Genomic DNA, 14,861 nt, shown 5'->3' with positions numbered 1-14,861 from the left:
AATTCGAGCAAAATTTCTTCAATTTGTAATACTATACATAAGCTGTGATAGACTGGACTTTTTAATCTATGACGTACTTTAAATCGAGCAATCAATCCTATGGTGGTTCAAAAAACAAAAAAAAAATCGAAAATCTCATCTCCAATATCTTTTTTACAGTGTGACCATAAACACAATAAAATTATGAAAAATTTTCCTGCGTTTCAATGAGAAAAAGAAAGTGACCCAAAGAAGTAGAAAGATTATATGAAAATCTATAAAGAAAAACATACAACACTAGTAAAAATAACATTGGGAGTCCTATTAGGGACTGTCCATAAGCCGCGTGGTCATTTTTTTATGATTTTCAGATCTCCCGATCCCCCTCGTGGTCTTTTGTCCACAAAATTAAATTAAAATTTTGTATGAACCGTGATCACTGGCCAGATCACCCCATGTTTCCTCTATATAACCACGTGGTTTATGAACGACCCATATCAATTTTGATGCTGATATACTAAGGCGGTTCGAAATTTAAAAAAGGTTGCAAATCCAATCTCCCTTTCTATTCTTACCCTAAAAAAAGCAAATTTTCAGCTTTCTAGGTGGAGATTTTAAAAGACAATTTACACCGTCTTCAGCCAAAGGCTGCACAGACTGAACAACCACTAACATTAGGCAACGGACAACACGAAACACCCAGTAGTCCAGTGATGAATTTTTCGTTTGACGAAAAGTTTCCACCGACTGGAGCGGGAATCGAACCCACGCTACGTGGAATTCACAACGCCTAAACGACTGATGTCTCTAACCGCACGGCCACGAAGCCCACAAGGTGGCTCACTAGATTTTTCCGGTGGTCTACTAGATTTTTCCGGAATTACTTCGAGGATGCTTTTGGGCATCCCTCCTGAATTTTTCGAGACATTTTCGTGTGATTATTTTTTCGAGTATCTTCCAAGTATTATTCTGGAAATCCTGCTGTAAGGCTTCATAATATATTTGAATGATACTTTCGGATTATTTTTCAGGAATCATTTCTGTTTTTCGGAAATATCACATCATCCAGCTGCTACCGGAAGTTTTCCTGGGATTCTACCGTGAATCTATCAGGTATTCTTGCGAAAATAACTTTGAGATTCTTCTGACAATAATTCTAGAACATTTCCGAATATCTTTGACATTCTTCTCCTTAAAAATCCTTCTTGGAATTTCTTTGGGATTGTAGAAGGATTTCCGGAAGAATTTTCGGATAAATTACGAAAGAATCACAGAGAATTTTCTGAATGAATATTGGGGGGATTTCTGGAAAAATTTCTTATGGATTTCCTTAAAAATCTAAAAGAGTCCCATTAGGATTTATGGAAGAATAACAAATAGGTTTCCGGATGTTCATACATAATGATATCCAAAAGAATCCTAGAAGTTATTTCGGAGGAATCCCCATAATATTTTCAGGAAATTTTCAGGGTTTTTGGAAAATTTTCCGGAATAATTCCAGAGCGATATTCGAACTCTAATGAGATTTTCGGAAAAATAAACGGAATTTCCGAAACAATTTCAGGGTAACTTTTAAATGAGTATTAGAAAGATTTCCGTAAGAATCTCAGTGGTATTTTGTAAGTGTCCCGGAGGGCTGCCCAGAAGTTTTCTTGAGGGATTGGAATTCAAGAGGGATTTTCTGAAGTTCCACCAAAAATTTTAGAAACTTTCCAAGGGAATTAACTGTTAAATCTAGGTATGCTGTTCCGCTTAAGAAAAGTAAAAATTTCTGACCAAGAAATGGTCAATAAATTTCCTACAGGGAGCTTCATTTGAATTGACATTTCTTTTCAACTGCGTATTGCGATCAAAGAAAAATGCTTTTCTTAAACATTTCTTGCAAGCCATTTCCCACGCATCCAGATAGGTGATTACTTTTCTGTAGAAGTGCACACTTCGCTTAAATCACATAAAATATCAACTACATCTACTACATATCAACTACATGGGTGGTAAATGATTGGACAATGCGTACCATTGGTACTTCGCGTACCTGCAGGTATAAAATAGATCCCATTTGTGGTCCTTAGCCTCTTGTCCAGGGACTCCTATCCCTACCTCCCCGTGGTGCCACCTGGGGTACGAGTAACCGTAGGGAAGATCGGGTAACCAACCCTAGTGGGACCTTGGTCGTATGCTGACAGGGAAGGGGTGCTGCTCTCTTCTGAGGGTGTAGCTTATCAGAGCGTCTGTTCTCAATGTTAGGGGCGGCTCAAAACAGCGTCTGTTCTCCATGTTAGGAGCGGCTGATCATCGTCCTAGCACCAGCGTGGGACTCTAAACAGTGCGGCGAGACAGGGGGTTGGTGCAGGCCTTACAAGCCAGCCGTAAAAATCATCAGTACAGGAAGCATACAATGTGAATTCGGACCGGAACAATTGGCATAGAGCCAGGCATCGAAAACGGACTAACGATTGGAAACTCGGATCACAAAACTGTAAGTATCTCAATTTCTTGGGAAGTACCCGCATTCTTTCCGAACTATTGAGGGTCCGCAAGTTCGACATCGTAGCGCTGCAGGAAGTTTGCTGGAAAGGATCGACGGTACATACGTATAGGGATGGTTATACCATCTACCAGAGCTGCGGCAACAGACATGAGCTGGGCACAGCTTTTATCGTGATGGGCGAAATGCAGAGGCGCGTGATTGGGTGGTGGCCAATCGACAACAGAATGTGAAAGTTGAGGATCAAAGGCCGTTTCTTCAATATCAGCATAATCAACGTACACAGCCCTCACTAGGGTGGGGCTTATTTCCAAAAATCTTCCGTAGTCAGGATTTACAAAGTGGAAAATGATCATCGGTCCCAAAATAACATCCTGTGAAAAAATGAGAATTTTTGGTGAAGGTTTAGAGGTGGCGCAAAGGGCGTATGTGCAGTTTTCCCATTTTAGTGAACTCTGAAAAATTTTGGTATGCTTTTCAGCTTATTTTGATGATTTTAGCACCCTTAAGGGCAAAAAATCACCTCAAAATTGTGATATCTCCACTCCTTTAGATGATATTTGACGAAATATATTTTATGCATGCAATTTTTGGCCCTTGAATAGGTTACGCTGACTGATTACTATGAACCCGAATAAGCACATGAATAGCTGGGGAGGATTCCTATGCTAGTAGAATGGAACAAAGAGCAAAGAAGAATGAGAGAAAGAACAAAGAACACAGAAGAATGTAAGGTGGGGTGGGTTAAACAGGTGGGAGGGTGTGACTGATGATATTATATTAGAATCAAGTACGGAACCGTGAAAATATCTCGGTTGGATGTATGAGATGTGATTATATGCAAGTTTAACACTAATTTAGTATTTTAGAATGTCCGTTTGATATAACTCCAGCAATTGCTTTTATAATCTGAAAGAAATAACAGAGGGGGCCTAAATCCATACAGGCTCAAAATCTGTACACTTTGTACAATATACAAATAGAAGGAGTTTTTTTTTTTATGAAGTGGAAGAGTTTAGATTCATTTCTTAGGTGTTCGGGATTTGATCCCGCACAATATATCCTTATTAGGTAAATCCATAAACGACTTCTGCTTTCTAGCAATAACACTTCCTCTTAGAATTTCCACAAGAATATCTGGATTAGGATGCCATTTCAGCAATTAATTGCGTTTGGGCTTCCAATACTTCACTTTCGCCACAACACCTTCAACACAACTTCGGACGAACGAAAATGCAGTTGAAGTTCAATATAGTTTTACATCTGTATTTGAAATCGGTGTATATAAACAACAGCAGAAGGAAAAAACGGGTGGTCAAAATTCAAATTAGTGCACGAACTTCTATAGGGTGCAAGAGATAATGCACTTCAGGTTGCAAACCTCTCGAATAAAACCAAAATTAAGTCTTCTTAGTTCTAAAACATATTTTTTTAGGAATTGCGACAGAGCTACATGAAGGAATTTTCACAGGATACCTATGTTTATATAAATAATTATATAAATTGGTTATGAACTCAATAGATACTGCGTGAGGCTGAATTTCCAGGATGTATGTTTTGCAACGTTCCCTTTTGATAAATTGCCACCATCATTCAGGAAAAAAACACACCCAAACGATTATTGAACTAAAGCAGTAAAGTGGACATGCATTGATCTATATCTACCAGGAGAATAATGATGAAACTTCGCATGGAGTTGAGGACATTTTAGCCGTTACTGCAATTTTTCCATAAAGAGTAATCTCAAATCGTATGCATGGGTCGAAAACTAGAGATGGTTCAAAAATTGGTGCTCTTCCCCTACTTGAAGAAAGATTGTTCAAAATATTTCTGAACTAGATAATATTAAATAGAAGTCAATATAATCATCGTTTTCTACTGGAACTTTTCTCCATTGCGTAAAATCGAGGTTTTTCAAGATTCCTCAGTTACACTCAAGATATCACTAGTTTCACCCTCCCACCTGTTTAACCCACGCCACCTTACATTCTTCTGTGTTCTTTGTTCTTTCTCTCATTCTTCTTTGCTCTTTGTTCCATTCTACTAGCATAGGAATTCTCCCCAGCTATTCATATGGTTATTCGGGTTCATAGTAATCAGCCAGCGTATCCTATTCAAAGGCCAAAAATTGCATGCATAAAATATATTTCGTCAAATATCATCTAAAGGAGTGGAGATATCACAATTTTGAGGTGATTTTTTGCCCTTAAGGGTCCTAAAATCACCAAAATAAGCTGAAAAGCATACCAATTTTTTTCAGAGTTCACTAAAATGGGAAAACTGCACATACGCCCTTTGCGCCACCTCTAAACCTTCACCAAAAATTCTCATTTTTTCACAGGATGTTATTTTGGGACCGATGATCATTTCCCACTTTGTAAATCCTGACTACGGAAGATTTTTGGAAATAAGCCCCACCCTAAGCCCTCACCTAGCAAGTGACGATGACGATAAGGACGCTTTCTACGCGCAGCTGGAACGTGAATACGACGGCTGCCCAAGCCATGATGTCAAAATCGTTATCGGAGACCTCAACGCTCATGTTGGCCAGGAAGCGGAATTTAGACCGATTATAGGGAAGTTCAGCGCTCACCAGCTTACGAACGGAAACCGCCTTAAACTGATTGATTTCGCCACCTCCAAAAACATGGCCATACGTAGTACCTACTTCCAGCACCGCCTCCCGTATCGGTACACCTGGAGATCACCCCAACAGACTGAATCGCAAATCGACCACGTTTTGATTGATGGAAGACACTTCTCGGACATTATCGACGTCAGAACTTATCGCGGCACAAACATCGATTCGGACCACTACCTAGTGACGGTTAAAGTGCGCCAACGACTCTCCGTTGTGAACAACATTCGGTACCGACGCCCGCCACGGTACAATCTGGAACGACTCAAGCTACCCGAAGTTGCAACTGATTACGCGCAAAGCCTTGAAGTAGCGTTGCCAGAAGAGGGAGAGCTCACCGAAGCCCCTCTTGAGGACTGCTGGAGTAGTCTCAAAGCAGCCATAAACAACGCAGCGGAAGGTGCTATTGGGTTCGTGGAAGGAAATCGACGGAACGGTTGGTTCGACGAGGATTTTCGGACGGTTTTGGACGAGAAGAATGCAGCGCGGGCGATGATGCTGCAGCAAGGCACCCGTCAAAACGTGGAACGATACAAACAGAAGCGAAGCCAGCAATCCTAACTATTCCGGGATAAAAAGCGCCGCCTGGAAGAGTTGGAGTGCGAAGAGATGGAGCAGTTGTATCGTTCTCAAGAAACACGTAAGTTCTACAAGAAACTAAATGCATCCCGCAAAGGCTTTGTGCCGCGAGCCGAAATGTGCCGGGATAAGAATGGAGGAATCTTGACGGACGAACGTGAGGTGATTGAAAGGTGGAAGCAGCATTACGATGAACAGCTACCGGATGTATGTGCTGTCACAATCGATGTTTCTGTTGGTGACCTCAACAGGAAATACGTCTATTGTTCGGTATATTTACCACATGATGAACCATCCCCAACGGATGACTTCAAACGAGTTGTCGTACACTGCGTAACAAAAGGCCTTCCGCTGATTGTTGGCAGTGATGCCAATGCTCATCACATCATCTGGGGCAGCTCGGATATCAATTTGAGAGGCTCCAGTCTGATGGAATACTTAAGTAGTACAGACCTTGGATTACTTAACATAGGCAATCGCCCAACCCTCATGGTTTCTAATAGAGAAGAAGTGTTAGACATAACGCTCTGCTCGAATAGAATCAGTCACGAGTTGACGAATTGGCATGTATCAGATGAGGAATCATTATCTGATCATCGCTACATCTTCTTTGAACATTCAAATGTAACTGCGCAGACTTTGCGTTTTAGGAATCCCCGGTCAACAAACTGGGAACTCTACATTGAATTGGTTGCGACCAAATTTCATGGATATTCTCCGTCCATTGAAAATCCAAGTGATCTGAATGATGCCGTTGATACTACAACATCCTACATTATGGAAGCTTTTGAAGAAGCATGTCCTCTGCGGTCTGTAAAGACTACAAGAGGGACCCCATGGTGGAATTCCGATCTGACTAGACTCAGGAAACAAGGTAGAAGGAGTTGGAACATACGCCGTTCAGCTGGATCAGAGTCGTTCAAGTCAGCTCGCAAGGCTTACAAGAAGGCTCTTCGTTCTGCTGAACGATCCGGCTGGAAAAACCTTTGTACAAATGTTTCCAGTTTGAGTGAAGTCAGTCGGTTAAATAAAATTCTTGCAAAATCTAAGGATTTCCAAGTGAACGAAATTCGCTTACCTAATGGTGACTTTACTTCTTCCGATGAAGAAGTTTTAGAATGTTTATTCAATACACACTTCCCCGGATGTGTGGACATAGCATCTACGGATGAACCAAATGTCTTTTCATGTAGTTACGAGTCTCTGGCCTCGGCTCGCAGTATCGTAACTACTGAATCGATTCAATGGGCACTTAATAGTTTTGCTCCTTTCAAATCTCCAGGAGCGGATGGGATTTATCCTGTTCTGCTCCAAAAGGGATTTGTGTCTATCAAACATGTTTTGAAAAAGCTACTTGTAAGCAGTTTTGCTACCGGGTACATTCCCAAATCCTGGCGTGATATTACTGTAAAGTTTATCCCAAAAGGAGGACGTGCGTCGTATGAGGAAGCGAAGAGTTTTAGACCAATCAGTCTGACCTCTTTTCTTCTGAAATGTCTGGAACGCATTATCGATCATCACATCCGTGATGTTTATTTGGCAAACATGCCTCTTCATGTGAATCAACATGCTTACCAATCTGGAAAGTCCACTGTGACTCTTTTACACAAAGTTGTATACGATATCGAGAAAGCATTCGCTCAGAAGCAATCGTGCTTGGGTGTTTTCTTGGATATTGAGGGTGCCTTTGATAACGTGTCTTTCGATGCCATATTGGAAGCCGCACGAAACCATGGGCTACCTACAATGATTACCAATTGGATTCATCAAATGCTCAAAAACCGACATCTCTTCTCGACATTGCGTCAAGCAGCGATTCGAAAATTGAGTGTTTGCGGATGCCCCCAAGGGGGAGTCTTGTCACCACTTTTGTGGAATCTCGTAGCAGATACGCTATTGAGGCAACTCAATAATTGCGGTTTTCCAACTTATGGATTTGCCGACGACTATCTAGCTCTGATAGTTGGTATGTGCATAAGCACCCTATTCGACCTGATGCAAAGTGCTCTTCAGGTAGTCGAGAGTTGGTGTCGCCAATATGGCCTTTCGGTTAACCCGAATAAAACATCTATTGTTCTTTTTACGGAAAGACGAAACCGCGATGGAATTCGACCTTTACGTCTTTTTGGCACTGAGATTAATGTGACTGATCAAGTAAAGTATGTCGGAGTCCTTCTAGATTCCAAACTTTCATGGACACCTCACATTGATTTCAGAGTCAAAAAAGCTTGTATGGCCTTCGGTCAATGCCGGCGAACCTTTGGTAAAACTTGGGGCCTCAAACCCAAATATATCAAATGGATTTACACAACAGTTGTTCGACCAATATTGGCATATGGATGTCTTGTGTGGTGGCAAAAGGGCGAAGTGAGAACAATCCAATCAAAATTGGGCCATCTCCAAAGGATGTGCTTGATGGCGATGTCTGGTGCGTTCTCTACAACTCCCACAGCAGCGCTCGAGGCCCTTTTCGACGTTGCGCCACTACACATATATCTTAAACAAGAAGCACTTTCTTGCTCTTACCGTTTATGGGTACTGGATCTACTGGAGAAAAATCCAGTGAATCGTAGATCTACACACACTTCGTTGTTTCCACTTTTGGTGAATTGGGACAAAATTGTCCTTGCTCCAAGTGATCTCACAATTGCTTGTCACTTTCCTTACAGGTCATTTACCACACAATTCCCTTCACGGGAAGAGTGGACGTCTGGCTATTTGGAAAGAAGTATATCAAACAATATAGTATGTTACACTGATGGCTCCCTTCTTGAAGGTAGAGCTGGTGCAGGAGTATATTCTCGTGAGCTAAGGCTGAATCAGTTTTACTCACTTGGTAGAAACTGCACCGTTTTTCAGGCGGAAATATTTGCTCTTATGTGTGGAGTGCAATCAGCACTTCAACAGCGCGTAATGGGTAAAATCATATACTTCTGTTCAGATAGTCAGGCTGCTATAAAAGCTCTCGCTTCGGCCAACTCAAGGTCGAAGCTTGTTATCGCATGTCGAACTCAAATTGAGGAACTGAATTCAGTCAACTCTGTAAACCTTGTATGGGTACCTGGCCATTCTTCCATCGCTGGAAATGAATTGGCTGATGAGCTAGCTCGCGATGGAGCATCGCATGACTTCATTGGCCCTGAGCCGGCTATTCCAATTTCGAAGTGCTGGGTGAAGCTTCAGATAAATTCTTGGGCGGCAACTCAGCACAAGCAATATTGGAATAGTTTGGAGTCGTGTCGTCAAACAAAATTGTATATTACTGAGCCATCTCCAAAGGTGGCGAAGTATTTAACAAATCTGTCAAAGCAGAATTGCAGTCTCTTGGTCAGAGCGTTGACAGGCCACTGCCGACTCAACTATCACATGGCAAATATTCAGCGTGCTGACTCATTTGTGTGTGATAGTTGTGACTCCGATTATGGAACTTCGTATCACCTGATATGTAACTGTCCAGTTTTTGCGCAAATGCGATTCCAATTACTTGGTAAACACTTATTAAGTGAAACTGAATACAGAAGCCTGAATCTTCAGGACATCCTGTTATTCTTAACCCGCTGTGGTAATGAGCTATAGGCTCTCTTTACGCTCATGCGTTTTGCAGTGCCCTTTTTAGGGGCATTGAAAAGGATGGTATTGAAGCGGAACTTATTAAAATGGGCCCGGACAGGTTGGCTACTTGTCTGCACCGATTGATAGCCAGGATCTGGGAAACAGAACAGCTACCGGATTTCCACAAAAAAGATTGTTAAATAAACCCCCGAGAGATATCTGGAAGAATTTTCGAACAGGATTTCGAACAAGAATCCCAAGAAATTGAACGAAATAATCTGACAGTGAAAGAATAGATTTTTTACTATAGTTTCAGACGAATTCCCGGGAGAGTCCCAGAATAATCGGAATAATTCTGAGAGAATCTAAGAGGGATATCCAAAAATGTCCCAGGAACATTCACGAAAGAATAACTGATGGTTTTCTGGAGAAAATTCTGATAGTTCAATGTAAAAATCTTGTACGGATTTTCTGGAAAAATCTTCAAACATATTCAGAAGAATCCTGGATATTTTTAAAGAATTCCATCGCTCTGGAAGCAATCATAAAAACATTTTCGGCAGAATTCCAGGGAAATTTTATGAATGAACCTCGGAAGATTTCCAAAAAAACCAAGAGGAATTTGCGGGATAATCCAAGAGAAAGTCCCAGGAAAATTTTCAGAAGAATCACAGAGCGATCAGAAAGATAATTTTAATAATTGCAGAAGGATTTCTAAAAGAAACTAAGAAAACTTTCCGAAAGACTTTTTGGAAGAATTTTTAAAGCATCTCACGGAGATTCTTGGAAGAGTCTTTGAAAGATTTTCTGTTGCATCAAAAAGATATTTGAAGAAGAATCCTAGAAGCATTTCCAGAATAATCCAAAATGAATTTTTGGACGGAACAGCTCGAGATTTCCCTTTTCAGCAAGATTTCGTACAAAGTATTCCATGAGAATTACCGGAAAACCGCAGAGATTTTTGGTATAATCTCAGAGAAATTTACGGAAGAATCTCAAGAGAATTTTCAAAAGTTATTGAAGAATCCAAAAGTGATTCATGTATAATCTTAGATGATCTTCCGGAAGAATCCCAGAATAAATGGAAAAAAAAATAATAGTAAAATTCAGAACCCTGACTACTAAAGCATCGTGATACTTCAGAAACCACGAATAAATCGTTACATTGGGAGCCCCAATCATATTCGTTTGTTATAACCTCATATGTATTACATGTATGACTTGGCCTCGTAGGAAGATGGAAAAATTAAAGATTTATGCAATTTTTCAACAGACTTGACCAAGATTTCTTAATGTTACCTAGATCATGAGCACACTCTTGCTAAAAAGTAGCGGATCATGGCTGCTTTCGTTGCTTTTTAACCAGTAAAATTTATTTAATTGGTTGATTGTATTACAAGAAGCGAAATTGAATATATAGGGTAAGAAAATCGACTGAATCATCGCATGTACTTCAGTCAATTTTGGTAGCACATGAAAGAGTGAAGTCGAGGCTTCCATCTCAAATAAGTTGGAGCCAAATACAGTTAAAAACTTTAACGTTTAAGATGCACTAGTACAAAATCGTTAATACTGTGGGCACATTGTGAAATTAATGGTTAAATTTAAAATTAACATTATTCTTATATAAGACATGTAAAGCTTAGCTTAGCTTAGCTTAGACTGACTACACATATCAATGGTTGCTATTCCGTGATTGACCGAAGTCAGTGAAAATGCACAAAGAATCAACTAGAAGTTCGGCTGGGATTGGCCATAATCTTCTTCAGTGTGCATAATTCAGTGCCTCTATTTATACATGGTCAATAACGGCGCCGGCCACGTCCTTGCAGTCAGGTGGGATTGAGGGAAGGAATGTTAGTGTGTAATCTTTGCTATTTGGAGACCGTGTTTGCCTCTGCATCTCCACAAAGGTTACTGGGAGGGATGTTTGCTAATGGGAAGGATCGTTGGGTCACAGGATTCACTTTGATAAGCGATTAGACCATGATAAATAATTATTTGTGAGATATAAACATGCTTATATGTAAATATAATATTTTCATTTGATATGAACAACATCTATGTAGAGAAAAAATATGCCGACACTTGATGTGACGAACGTTTCAAAGTTTGTTGAAAAATCATATTTACGTCTCACCGTTGTAACGATTAAAGGTGCAGTCATACATTTTTTATAGATTAGAAATAGTAGCATGAAACGAGCTCACCAATTGATCCGTCATCCTTGAGCAGCAACAATCCACTTTCAGCTTCACTCGTTTGCTCGGCTATATAAAAGCTCTTAGAAAAAATAGGCACGCGCCCCGAGAGTGAAAACAACTGACGACTGCTCCTTCTTTCTAAGGATCAAACACAAGTAAGCGATCACGCCACTTTTTCACTTTCACTCGACCGATGCGCGACATGTTTGATCTGGCCCTCATCGCCAGCCCCCGCAAGAGCAAGCGTCAAGGTCGAAGGGTCAAACACAACTCTATTCTTATTTAAGACATATAAAATACACTAAGTTATCTTCCAAAAATGTACAAACTGTATGTTCAAGCCATATTTCCCCACAAACAAAATTTTCTTAGAATAGGATGAAATTCAAGTTTTTCAGTTTATACAAAATTTAACCCCATGAAGTGCAATGAAAAGAATGTAATGAATCAAATAACATCGTTGAAATACAATTTTAACAATGTAAAATTTATCTCTATTATTCATTTAATAAAAATAGCTGCTTGGCCTTCTCTCTCGAAATTTTGATATCTGGCCCAGGCCCGGATTTGGGGGGGGGGTGCCGAGGGGGCAAATGCCCCAGGCCCCCGATTGAGGAACCCCCCCCCCCCCCCCCCCGAGAATTGAAAAAAAGGGAAAGATGAATTATTCTTTACATTAATGATCTTTAATTTAAAATGTATCGGAGATATCGTTTTATGGGTAGCATTAAATTTCATACGATTTTCATCTGTATTTATAACTGAAGTTTTAATGAAAATCCTTCTATTCGGCAATAAAAACCATCCAGGTTATCGTTGGCGTAGATACGGTATACTTCGTAGATTTTGTTTTGTTTGATAATATCATCGAGACTGCTTTCAGAAATAAGGCTGGGAAAAAAACCTTGATCCAATGAAAACATTCAAAAACTTTGAAAATCTTCTCGGGTTAATAAAAAGCAAGAAAAAGTCTTTTGGATTAAATTACAGTGCTCTATGTTCTGGAATGATCCTGTAAAATCAAAGATACTCGGTAATTTATACATTTTCTTGATTTTACTGTCAGAGTACTAAAACTACCAACTTATCAAACACATCGAAATTCTACCAGAAATTTGATGTTTCCATATTTTACTGTTACTCTTTTCCATTTGTGTCTGTTTTTTTAAATTTTGCATTATTACTTTCATGGTTTTGTTTAAATATTGCAATTTTTACTAAAAGTTTAAAATTGACCTTAGTTTTGACTGAAATCTAAAGAATTTAAATACAACTATATTTGAACCGATCCCTAAATTAGCAGCCCCAGTGGATACAATATCAAGGTTATTTTGCTATGGTCTTTGCAAAACTTCTGCTCGAGAGCTATTTACAGGAACTATAGCACCATCTGCAGGTTGTCTAAGCGAGCATAGTTTTTCCAAACTGTTGTCAATATCTCGAACAGTAATTATAAAGTAAGTAACTAAAACATGAGCCTTGGAGAAAGCTTATGTAGCTAGTTCTGGAAGTTGTTATTACACCGCGAGTGATGCTCATGTGTTTTTTTTTTCTGAAAGCAATTGCTCCTTGTACTCAAAGACTAGTTTAATTTCTGATTGAAATAAAGCTTGATAATTGTTTGTTGTTTTAGCGTTACGCAAAACAAATTGAGTATTTCAAAGATTATAGTTTAATCGAGTCACGATATGATCTTTTTTTCTAACAATAAAGGTAGGGAATCAGAAATTACCTCACGATATAATACCAAAGTTAACCGTTTCGCTTATTTCTTCAATAACAAATAACATTCAAGTTCATTAAATTAAATTGAAAAAATATTAGTTCATTTTTATTATTGTTATACGAATTACGATAATCATATTATCTTGATTGGAAAAGGAAAAATTTTAATTTGATCGAGAATGATTCAGTTGAAATTCAATCTTAACATCTATTGTGTAAGACTTTTTAATTAATTGATACATATGATTTATTTTACGTAACATTCACGAAGTGATGTGGTTATAGTATAATTCGTGTAGTATTACAATTTTTTTTTATTTTTTCCGAATATATCATTTCCATATTACTTAGCATTTTCCACTCATTTTGTACCAAGGGCCCCCCTCAAGAGTTCAGACCCGGGCCCACCGAAGCCCAAATCCGGCACTGATCTGGCCCATAGTGCGTTGGAATCTACTATCATACTTTAAGGAGCAGGATCCGTCATTGATTTCGAAATTTTCAAAAGCAGTTGTTTTTTTGTTCAAAATCAAGAAAATTTACAGGAAAATGTATTTACTGTATTCTGCTCTTCAACCAAAACACAGTGAACACATTTTCATCGAATAACTTTTAGTTTTGAACAGAAAAACTGCTATTCAAGTTTCGATGATGACGGTGATTACGATGACGAAGCGTTGGTCGTTAATTAGATGATTTTGTTCAATGATACAATGATTTTTAGAACTTTGAAAGTTGCGGTAGAACTTAGCAGCTACCGCAGAACAGAAAATTTTCATAAGAACCGTAATACCGTTTGACGAAAGGTTTTCTGGGAAATTGTATTTTCTTGCCAAAGAAGGCCCCATCATTAGCTTGTAAATAGTTAAAAACTTGAACTCCAAACAAGGCTAAACTTGATACAACCGAGATTTTTAATTCATTTTTAAAACGGTAAGTTGTTGGTGGTTGGCGTGAACCACTTTGTCGAACAAACCAACCATTCAAAACTTGCCAATTGTTATTTAAAATAAAAAAAATCTCCTGATTACTTATTTTGTTTATGAACAATCCTTTAAAACTCTTGGAAATAGGACTGAAATGTAATGAATCAACTATAGACAAAACATCCGGTTAGTTTGTAGTTTTTCATTAAAATTTCAGCCTATACGGACTACCAGAAGCTGTGATACAGATCCCCAAAATTAAAATGTCCAAGTTTCTACAGTCTATGGGAAATTTGCATTCGTCCTTATTTTTGTCACTGACTGTATGAGCTAGCCTTCAGTATTTCTTCTGATAACCATTTCGTATTTTAGTTTTCATGCATACAATTTCTTTTAAGGTTTTCACAATTTCGAAATAATTCGAACAAATTTATTCACAAGACAACAAATATGTTGCCAAAACTTGATCGTGTTATAGGATTTGCCAAATATTGACATTTAAAAATTATATTGAAAAATTTAAACTATCGTTATTTTGGGTCCCACTTATTCCGAATTATCTAATAAACTTCATATCCTGTTTAAGAATTAGCCAACTAGTCACGTTCTAGCCTACAAGAGGTTTTAGGGGATGCGAAGTAGGCACAAGTACCCTGACCGTGGTTTTATGGCCGTTTATTTATAGCACCTTGAAAGCAATTCATAAAAATAAAACTGTTACTTGGGACGATTAAATAAATGTTGCTCTACCATGTAAATGAAGTCAACTA

The sequence above is a fragment of the Aedes aegypti genome, chromosome 3 (genome assembly GCF_002204515.2).
Source record: "Aedes aegypti strain LVP_AGWG chromosome 3, AaegL5.0 Primary Assembly, whole genome shotgun sequence".
NCBI classification, from domain to species: Eukaryota; Metazoa; Arthropoda; class Insecta; order Diptera; family Culicidae; genus Aedes; species Aedes aegypti.
The sequence above is the reverse complement of the archived record's forward strand: the minus strand, read 5'-3'. Positions refer to the sequence as shown.